Here is a 9,850-nt window from a genome sequence, read left to right as displayed (position 1 = left end):
ATTTTGGGAGGTTGAGGTGGGTGGATCACTTGAGCTCAGGAGTTAAAGACCAGCCTGGGCAACATGGTGAAACCCTGTCTCTGCAAAAAATGCAAAAATCAGCCGGGTGTGGTGGCACACGCCTGTAGTCCCAGCTACTTGGGGGGCTGAGGTGGAAGAATCTCTTGAGCCTGGGAGGCAGAGGTGAGCCTGGGAGGCAGAGGTTGCAGTAAGCCGTGATCACACCACTGCACTCCAGCCTGGGTGACAAAGTAGACCCTGTTTCAAAAAAAAGGAAGGGAGGGAGGGAGAGAGGGCGGGCGGGCTACGGCTGGAATGGAATGAGATCAGTCTTCCACTGAGGAAATGAGGACAGAGAGGTGGACAGGGGTCAGATTACTTGAAATCTTTCAGGCCAAGGCAAGGAGTTCGTATTTTATGTGGGAACACTAAAGAGACTTTACACTGGATGGCGTAAAGCAAGAAGGTAACATGATCAGTTTTTGTTGTTGTTGTTTTTGAGACAGAGTATCGCTCTGTTGCCCAGGCTGGAGTGCAGTGGTGTGATCTCGGCTCACTGCAACCTCTGCCTCCTGGGTTCAAGCAATTCTCCTGCCCCAGCCTCCCGAGTAGCTGGGACTACCGGCACGTGCCGCCATGCACGGCAAAATTTTGTATTTTTAGTAGAGACGGGGTTTCACCATGTTGGCCAGGATAGTCTTGAACTCCTGACCTCAGGTGATCCACCCGCCTCAGCCTACCAAAGTGCTGGGATTACAGGTGTGAGCCACTGCGCCCAGCCAGATCAGTTTATTTTATTTATTTAATTAATTCAGTTATTTATTGAGATGGAATCTCGCTCTGTTGCCCAAGGTGGAGTGCAGTGGTGCAATCTCAGCTCACTGCAACTCCCACCTCCCAGGCTCAAGTAATTCTCCTGCCTCAGCCTCCCAAGTAGCAGGGATTACAGGCACGCGTCACCATGCCCAGCTAATTTTGTATTTTTAGTAGAGACAGGGTTTCACCATGTTGGCCAGAAGGCTGGTCTTGAACTCCTGACTTCAGGTGATCTACCTGCTTCGGCCTCCCAAAGTGTTGGGATTACAGGCGTGAGCCACTGCGCCTGGCCTGGTTTTTTGGAAAGATCTCTTTAGTGCTGAACAGTCCACGCAATCAAGAATCAGGGTGGTTTGGGCCAGGCATGGTGGCTCATGCCTGTAATCCCAGCACTTTTGGGAGATCACCTGAGGTCAGGAGTTCAAGACCAACCTGGCAAACATGGTGAAACCCCGTCTCTACTAAAAGTACAAAAATTAACCAGGCGTGATGGCACACGCCTGTAGTCCCAGCTACTCGGAAGACTGAGGCAGGAGAATTGCTTGAACCCGGGACGCGGAGGTGGTTGCAGTGAGGGAGATTGTGCCAATACACTCCAGTCTGGGCAACAGAGCCAGACTCCATCTCACAAGAAGAAAAAAGAAAAACAGGCCGGGCATGGTGCCTTACGCCTATAATCCCAGCACTTTGGCAGGCTGAGGTGGGCAGATCACGAGGTCAGGAGATCGAGACCATCCTGGCTAACACAGAGAAACCCCATCTCTACTAAAAATACAAAAAATTAGCTGGGAGTGGTAGCGGGCGCCTGTAGTCCCAGCTACTCAGGAGGCTGAGGCAGGAGAATGGTGTGAACCCGGGAGGCGGAGCTTGCAGTGAGCCGAGATCTCGGGCCACTGTACTCCAGCCTGGGCGACAGAGTGAGACTCCGTCTCAAAGAAAAAAAAAAAGAAAAAAGAATGAGGGTGGTTTGCATTGGGGGAATGGTGGCGAAGATGGGAAGATTCGGGTTATGTCGTGGAAATAGAATACAGCAGTTTCATTTGAGGATTGAATTCACATACTTTTTTTTTTTTGAGACAAGGTCTCACTCCGTTGCCCAGGCTAGAGTGCAGTGGCATGATCACTGCTCACCGCCGCCTCCACCTCCCGGGCTCAAGCCATCCTCCTGTCTCAGCCACCTGAGTAGCTGGGACTACAGGCATACACCACCATGCCTGGCTAATTGAATCCACACTCTTGAATGGGGTGATGATTACAGGTATATATTTGTAAAAATTAATCAAGCTGTACTTTGCTATATGTAACTGTTGCCTCAATAAAAAGGAGGGAAATGGGCTGGGCTCGGTAGCTCTAGCCTGTAATACCAGCACTTTGGGAAGCTGAGGTGGGTGGATCACTTGAGGTCAGGAGTTCGAGACCAGCCTGGATCACATGGTGAAACCCCGTCTGTACTAAAAATACAAAATTAGCCAGGTATGGTGGCGCACACCTGTAATCCCAGTTACTTGGGAGGCCAAGGCAGGAGAATTGCTGGGAGGTGGAGATTGCAGTGAGCCAAGATCATGCCACTGCACTTCAGCCTGGGCAAAAGAGCAAGGCAAAAAACAGAGCAAATAAATAAATAAATAAATAGGAAAGGAAATGAAATAAGTACATAGTTTCATAATATTTTTGTAATAATTTTATGACTCAGTGCATATGTTTTTACAAGTCATATTTTTATGGGTAAGGAAAAGGGAAGAATTATGAGTTTTTAGCTGGAGCAGCTGAGTAGATGGTGGTGCTTTTTATGGGGATGAGGAAGTCAAGACAAGAAACCTTTTGATGGGAAGGAGGACTTGAAAACTCTGCATTGACCTGTTAACTTGGAATTATCTACTAGACATCCAAGGAAAGATGCCATGCTGACAACTGAATACATTAGTTGCATCAGGGGAGAATTCCTGGTTGGAGATACAGACGGGGGAAGGTCTTCACACAGAGGAAGTATTTAAAGCAATAAAAGTGTACAAGGATAGACAACATGAATTGTTATCAAGGATGCAGGACAAACAGAACTCTTTTTTTTTTTGAGACAGGGTCTCACTTCACCCAGGCTGGTGTGCAGTGGTGCAATCTCAGATCACTGCAGCCTTGACCTCCCAGGTTCAACTGATCCTCCTATTCAAGCCCCACAAGTGGCTGGAACTACAGGTGTGAGCAACCATGCCTGGCTAATTTTTGTATTTTTTGTAACAACAGGTTTTGCCATGTTGCCCAGGCTGGTCTCAAACTCCTGAGCTCAAGCAATCCACCGCCTCAGCCTCCCAAAGTGCTGGGATTACAGGAGTGAGCCACCACACCTGGCCCCAGAACTCTTATATGGTGGTAGTGTGAGCTTTAAATTGGTAAAACTACATTGGTACAAACTGTTTGTCCATATTTACAAAAGATAAGCATGTGTCTACCTTGATGTATTCAGATAAGCACTTTCACTCTGGGGTGTATATTCAAGATATATGAACGTATATGTGTTCATCAAAAGAACGTTCAGGCCAGGCTCGGTGGCTCACACCGGTAATCCCAGCACTTCGGGAGGCCAATTTGGGTGGATCACCTGAGGTTAGGAGTTTGAGACCAGCTCGGCCAACATGGTGAAACCTCATCTCTACTAAAACTACAAAAATTAGCGGGCGTGGTGGCAGGCACCTGTAATCCCAGCTTCTCTGGAGGCTGAGGCAGAAGAATCGCTTGAACCCAGGAGGCGGAGGTTGCAGTGAGTCGAGATCCCGCCATTGCACTCCAGCCTGGGTGACAAGAGTGAGACTCCATCTAAAAAAAAAAAAAAAAAAAAAAAAGTTCAGACCAGCTTTCTTCTTCTGAATAGCCAAAAATTGGAAACAATCCAAGTGTTCATCAACAGGTGAATGAATAAACAAACTGTGGTAGTTCATAAAATTGAATATTATATAGGAATGAAAATTAATGAACTACTGCCATGTGCAATGACATGAATGAATCTCAAAGATATTGTATTGGCCAAAAGAAGCCACATGCAGGAGTGCATACTATATGTGGTTCCATTTGTGTGAAGTTCAAAAACAAACAAGGCGCAGTGGTGCATGCTTGTAATCCCAGCACTTTGGGAGGCTAGCTGGGAGGATTGCTTGAGCCCAAGAGTTCAAGACCAGCCTGGGCGACAGAGTGAGACCCCATCACTAAAAAAATATATATCAGCCTGGGCGACAGAGTGAGACTCCATCTCAAAAAAATATATATATATATTTTTTTAGTGATGGGGTCTCACTCTGTCGCCCAGGCTGGAGTGCAGTGGCGCAATCTCGGCTCACTGCAAGCTCCGCCTCCGGGGTTCATGCCATTCTCCTGCCTCAGCCTCTCCGAGTAGCTGGGACTACAGGCGCCCGCCACCACGCCCGGCTAATTTTTTGTATTTTTTTTTAGTGGAGACAGGGTTTCATTGTGGTCTCAATCTCCTGACCTCGTGATCCGCCCGCCTCGGCCTCCCAAAGTGCTGGGATTACAAGCGTGAGCCACCGCGCCCAGCCTACAAAAATATTTTTTAAAAATCAGCCAGGTGTGGGCCGGGTGCGGTGGCTCACGCCTGTAATCCCAGCACTTTGGGAGGCCGAGGCAGGTGGATCACCTGAGGTCAGGAGTTCAAAACCAGCCTGACCAACATGGCAAAACCCTGTCTCTACTAAAAATACAAAAATTAGCTGGGCATGGTGGCAGGCGCCTGTAATCCCAGCTACTCAGGAGGTTGAGGCAGGAGAATCACTTGAACCTGGGAGGCGGAGATTGCAGTGAGCCAAGATCGCGCCATTGCACTCCAGCCTGGGGGATAGAGCGAGACTCTGCCTCCAAAAATAAAAAATTTCACCAATTTTTCCATCAATGTCCTATTTCTGTTGAAGGATCCAATTCAGGGTTACTGATTACATTTAGTTTCCATGTCTCTTCAGTCTCTTCCAATCTGTGACTGTTCCTCCATCTTCTCTTGTTTTTAATGTCCTTGACACTTTTTAAAAGAACTGGTTGGCTATTTTACAGAATGTCCCTCAGTTTGGGTTTGTCTAAGGCTTTTCTCGTGATTAGGTTGAAGTTATGCATTTTTTGGCTAGAATACAGCATAAGCAGTGTTATGCTTTCTTCAGTGCATCAGAGCAGGGACTTTGTGATGTCACTGTCTTCTTACTGCTGGTGTTAATCGTGATCACTTAGCTAAACTGTGTCTTGGTTGAGTTTCTCTACTATAAAATTACTATGTTTCTCTTGTAATTAATAATTTTACACTTTTTGTAAATTTGCATTTAAATTTTATTAACTTGAGAAATTGCACCGAATAAATATCTTGGAGGAGATTTTTTTTTTTTTTTTTTTTTTTTTTGAGACGGAGTCTTGCTCTGTAGCCCAGGCTGGAGTGCAGTGGCGCAATCTCGGCTCACTGCAAGCTCCGCCTCCCGGGTTCACGCCATTCTCCTGCCTCAGCCTCTCCGAGTAGCTAGGACTACAGGCGCCCGCCACCACGCCTGGCTAATTTTTTTTTTTTTTTGTATTTTTAGTAGAGACAGGGTTTCACCGTGGTCTCGATCTCCTGACCTTGTGATCCTCCCGCCTCGGCCTCCCAAAGTGCTGGGATTACAAGAGTAAGCCACCGTGCCCGGCCGAGGAGATTTTTTGAAATGACCAAAATATCCTATTTCTCCTCAAAATTCCACTTACTAATTTTAGCATCCATTGGTGGATCTTTCTTTTATGATTATTACTGTTTAATGGTGATTTTCTATTTCCCTGTTTCTCTTTTTTTGAGACAGGGTCTTGCTCTGTTACCCAGGCTAGAGTGCAGTAATGTGATCTCAGTTCACTGTAGCCTTGACCTCCTGGGCTTAAGAGATCCTCCCACCTCAGCATCCTGAGTAGTTGGGACTACAGGCTTGTGCCACCATGCCTGGCTAATTTTTGTATTTTTTATAGAGATAGGGTTTCACTGTGTTGCCCAAGCTCGTCTCAAACTCCTGAGCTCAGGTAATCCTTCCATCTCAACCTCCCAAAGTGCTGGGATTACAGGAGTGCACCATTGCATCCAGTCTCCTTCTACATTTATTAAAATTCTTCTGGAAGGAAGATATGGTCATTTCTCCCCCATTTATTTATTTTTCAATTATTTATTTAAAACTGTGGTCTCTAGGCCAGGCACAGTGGCTCATGTCTGTAGTCCCAGCACTTTGGGAAGAGGTAGAGGCGGGAGGATCACTTGAGCTTAAGAGTTCAAGACCAGCCTGGGCAACATGACAAAACCCCATCTCTTTTAAAAAATAATAATAGGTCGTCAGCAAAGCTGAGTCCTGTCCTCTCGCCCTCCTCCCCAGACAGCATAAGCTTCACCACTCGCTCCACCTTCTCCACCAACTACCGGTCCCTGGGCTCTGTCCAGGTGCCAGCTATGGCGCCCGGCTGGTCAGCAGCATGGCCAGCGTCTCTGCAGGCTCTGGGGGCTCTGGTTCCCGGATCTCCGTGTCCCGATCCACCAGCTTCCGGGGTGGCATGGGGTCCAGGGGCCTGGCCTCGGGGATGGCTGGGGGTCTGGCAGGAATGGGAGGCATCCAGAACAAGAAGGAGACCATGCAAAGCCTGAACAACCACCTGGCCTCCTACCTGGACAGAGTGAGGAGCCTGGAGACCGAGAACCAGAGGATGGAGAGCAAAATCCGGGAGCAGCTGGAGAAGAAGGGACCCCAGGTCAGAGACTGGAGCCATTACTTCAAGACCATTGAGGACCTGAGGGCTCAAATCTTCACAAATACTGTGGACAATGCCCGCATCGTTCTGCAGATCAACAATGCCCATCTTGCTGCTGATGACTTTAGAGTCAAGTAAGAGACAGAGCTGGCCATGCGCCAGTCTGTGGAGAACGACATCCATGGGCTCTGCAAGGTCATTGATGACACCAATGTCACTCAGTTGCAGCTGGAGACAGAGATTGAGGCTCTCAAGGAGGAGCTGCTCTTCATGAAGAAGAACCACGAAGAGGAAGTAAAAGGCCTACAAGCCCAGATTGCCAGCTCTGGGTTGACTGTGGAGGTAGATGCCCCCAAATCTCAGGACCTCACGAAGATCGTGGCGGATATCCAAGCCCAATATGACAAGCTGGCTCAGAAGAACCAAGAGGAGCTGGACAAGTACTGTTCTCAGCAGATTGAGAGCACCACAGTGGTCACCACGCAGTCCGCCGAGGTTGGAGCTGCTGAGATGATGCTCACAGAGCTGAGATGTACATTCCAGTCCTTGGAGATCAAGCTGGACTCCATGAGAAATCTGAAGCCCAGCTTGGAGAACAGCCTGAGGGAGGTGGAGGCCCGCTACACCCTGCAGATAGAGCAGCTCAGCAGGATCCTACTGCACCTGGAGTCAGAGCAGGCACTGACTCGGGCAGAGGGACAGCCAGGCCCAGGAGTACGAGACCTTGCTGAACATCAAGGTCAAGCTGGAGGCTGAGATTGCCACCTACTGCCGCCTGCTGGAAGATGGCGAGGACTTCAATCTTGGTGATGCCCTGGACAGCAGCAACTCCACGCAAACCATCCAAAAACCACCACCCGCTGGATAGTGGATGGCAAAGTGGTGTCTGAGACCAACGACACCAAAGTTCTGAGACATTAAGCCACCAGAAGCAGGGTACCCTTTGGGGAGCAGGAGGCCAATAAAAAGTTCAGAGGTATAATAATAATAAATTAAAAATCAATAAATAAACATGTGGTCCTTTGTATACTCATTCTGTACTTTGGGTTACAATCCAATAGCATTACTATTTATTTTGTTGCTCAAATTGCTCTTGGTTTGCCCATTGAGAGCTCCTTCAAGTTGGCTCCTATGTTCCTTTGACAAGCCCCCATTCTTTTTGGAGCATTTTCTTTCTTTTCTTTTCTTTCTTTCTTTCTTTCTTTCTTTCTTTCTTTCTTTCTTTCTTTTATAACAAAAGATGTTCTAGGCTTATCTTATATTTTCCCTGTTCCAACCCTATAATCACCATCCACTTTTCTAAGGAGCACTGGTTCCTTTTATTGGAAAGTGGCACTTAGAAACCAAGATCTGGGTTCTGGCTATGCTCATTGCTACTGAGACATCATTCCTTCTAGGCCCTCTCAGAGGACAAAGCTATGAAATATGTATGTGTATACTAACTCTCACACACATACATCTCTATCTATAAAAAAAACCCCACAAGTTCATACTGATATCTCTGATTTCAACCCAACACCAAAGGTTCATTCTATCCTTCTATCTTTCCTTATTTGTAACTATTTTCTTTTTTTTTTTTCTTTTGAGACGGAGTCTCACTCTGTTGCCCAAGCTGGAGTTCAGTGGCACGATCTTGGCTCACTGCAACCTCCGCCTCCCAAGTTCAAGCGATCCTCCTGCCTCAGCCCCCCAGTAGCTGGGATTACAGGCACACACCACCACACTCAGCTAATTTTTGTATTTTTAGTAGAGGCAGGGTTTCTCTATATTGGCCAGGCTGGTCTTGAACTCCTGACCTCAGGTGATCCACCCACCTCGGCCTCCCAAAGTGCTGGGATTACAGGCGTGAGCCACCACACGCAGCCATTTGTAACTATTTTCTTTGACAGTGATAAATCTTGTTCTCATTATCTATATTTATTTATTTGTTCAGTCCTAGTATACATATACACTACTTGCAGAATTGCTAACCCATACCTCAGTGAGAAACAAATTTGCTAGAGTACAGTATTTATATGCAGTTCTTTTTGTCTGTAGCCTTACAGAATCCAGTTCAAATTCTATATTCCACAGTTACTTAAGTTAGGTCTTTTTTTTTCTGTCCATTTGGTATGGTCTGTTATTCATTTGGAATACAGTTAGGTTTATTTGCTAGTGTTTGTATTCCAGCTTGGGTTTCCCCAACATTCTGGTTGGTTTTAATTGTTTTTTTATTTGAGGAGTATGTGAAATATTACTCTTGTTCCTGGAGTCAAAGCTAAGCAAAAAGGTATACTCAGTAAAGTGTCGCTTCCATACCTTCCTTCTTGTCACCCCAGTCCTACATACCCCCTGTAGGTAGCCAATCTCTTTAATTTCTGGTTTACCTTTGCTAGATTTCTTTTGCACAAATGAGCAGAAATGTGTATCTTCCTATAACCTCTTCTTTCTTACACGACCAGTAGCACGCCATGGATACTTTTTTGCACTTTGATTTATTTCCCCCTTAACTGTGTATATGGAAATCACCCCATATCAACTCATAGAGATCTCATCCATTTTTACAGCTATATGGTACTCCATTGCTGGAGATATCATAGTTTATTCAACCATTCTCCTCTCTATGGACATTTAAGTTTTTTCCAATATTTTGTAATTATAAATACTGCTGCAATGAATAACCTCATAAATATGCATTTTCTTTCTTTTATTCTGAGACAGGGTCTCATTTTGTCACCCAGGCTGGAGTGCAGTGACACGATCATAGCTCACTGAACACTTGACCTCCCAAGCAATTCTCCCGCCCCAGCCTCCCAAAGTGCTGGGATTACAGGTGTGACCCACCGCGCCCAGCCACATATTTTTTATTTATCTTCAGGTAGATTCTAAGGGGAGGGATTACCGAGTCAAAAGGTAAATGCATTTGTAGCTTTCTTTTTTTTTTTTTTTGAGACGGAGTCTCGCTCTGTTGCCCAGGCTGGAGTGCAGTGGCATGATCTTGGCTCACTGCAAGCTCTGCCTCCCAGGTTCATGCCATTCCATGCCTGGCTGATTTTTGTATTTTTAGTAGAGACGGGGTTTCATCATTTTGGCCAGGCTGGTATAAAACTCCTAACCTCAAGTGATCTGCCTGCCTTGGCCTCCCAAAGTGCTGGGATTACAGGCGTGAGCCACCGCGCCCAGCCGCATCTGTAGCTTTCTTAGCTACTGTCAAATTCTCCTCCACAAGAGCTGCACCAGTTTGCATTCTCACCAGCAATGTAGGAAAATGTCTGTTGCCCCACAGCCTATGTGCTATGCAAATACATGTGTTGTC

General features: G+C 46.6%; 1 pseudogene; it reads left to right on the top strand.

The window, feature by feature from the left end:
* Positions 1-7,476, top strand: part of LOC116466545 (keratin, type I cytoskeletal 18-like) — a 10,305-nt pseudogene extending 2,829 nt beyond the window's left edge.
* Positions 7,477-9,850: the final 2,374 nt, after the last annotated feature.

This window comes from Hylobates moloch, unplaced genomic scaffold (assembly GCF_009828535.3).
Source record: "Hylobates moloch isolate HMO894 unplaced genomic scaffold, HMol_V3 SCAFFOLD_4, whole genome shotgun sequence".
NCBI lineage: Eukaryota > Metazoa > Chordata > Mammalia > Primates > Hylobatidae > Hylobates > Hylobates moloch.
The sequence above is the reverse complement of the archived record's forward strand: the minus strand, read 5'-3'. Positions and strand labels throughout refer to the sequence as shown.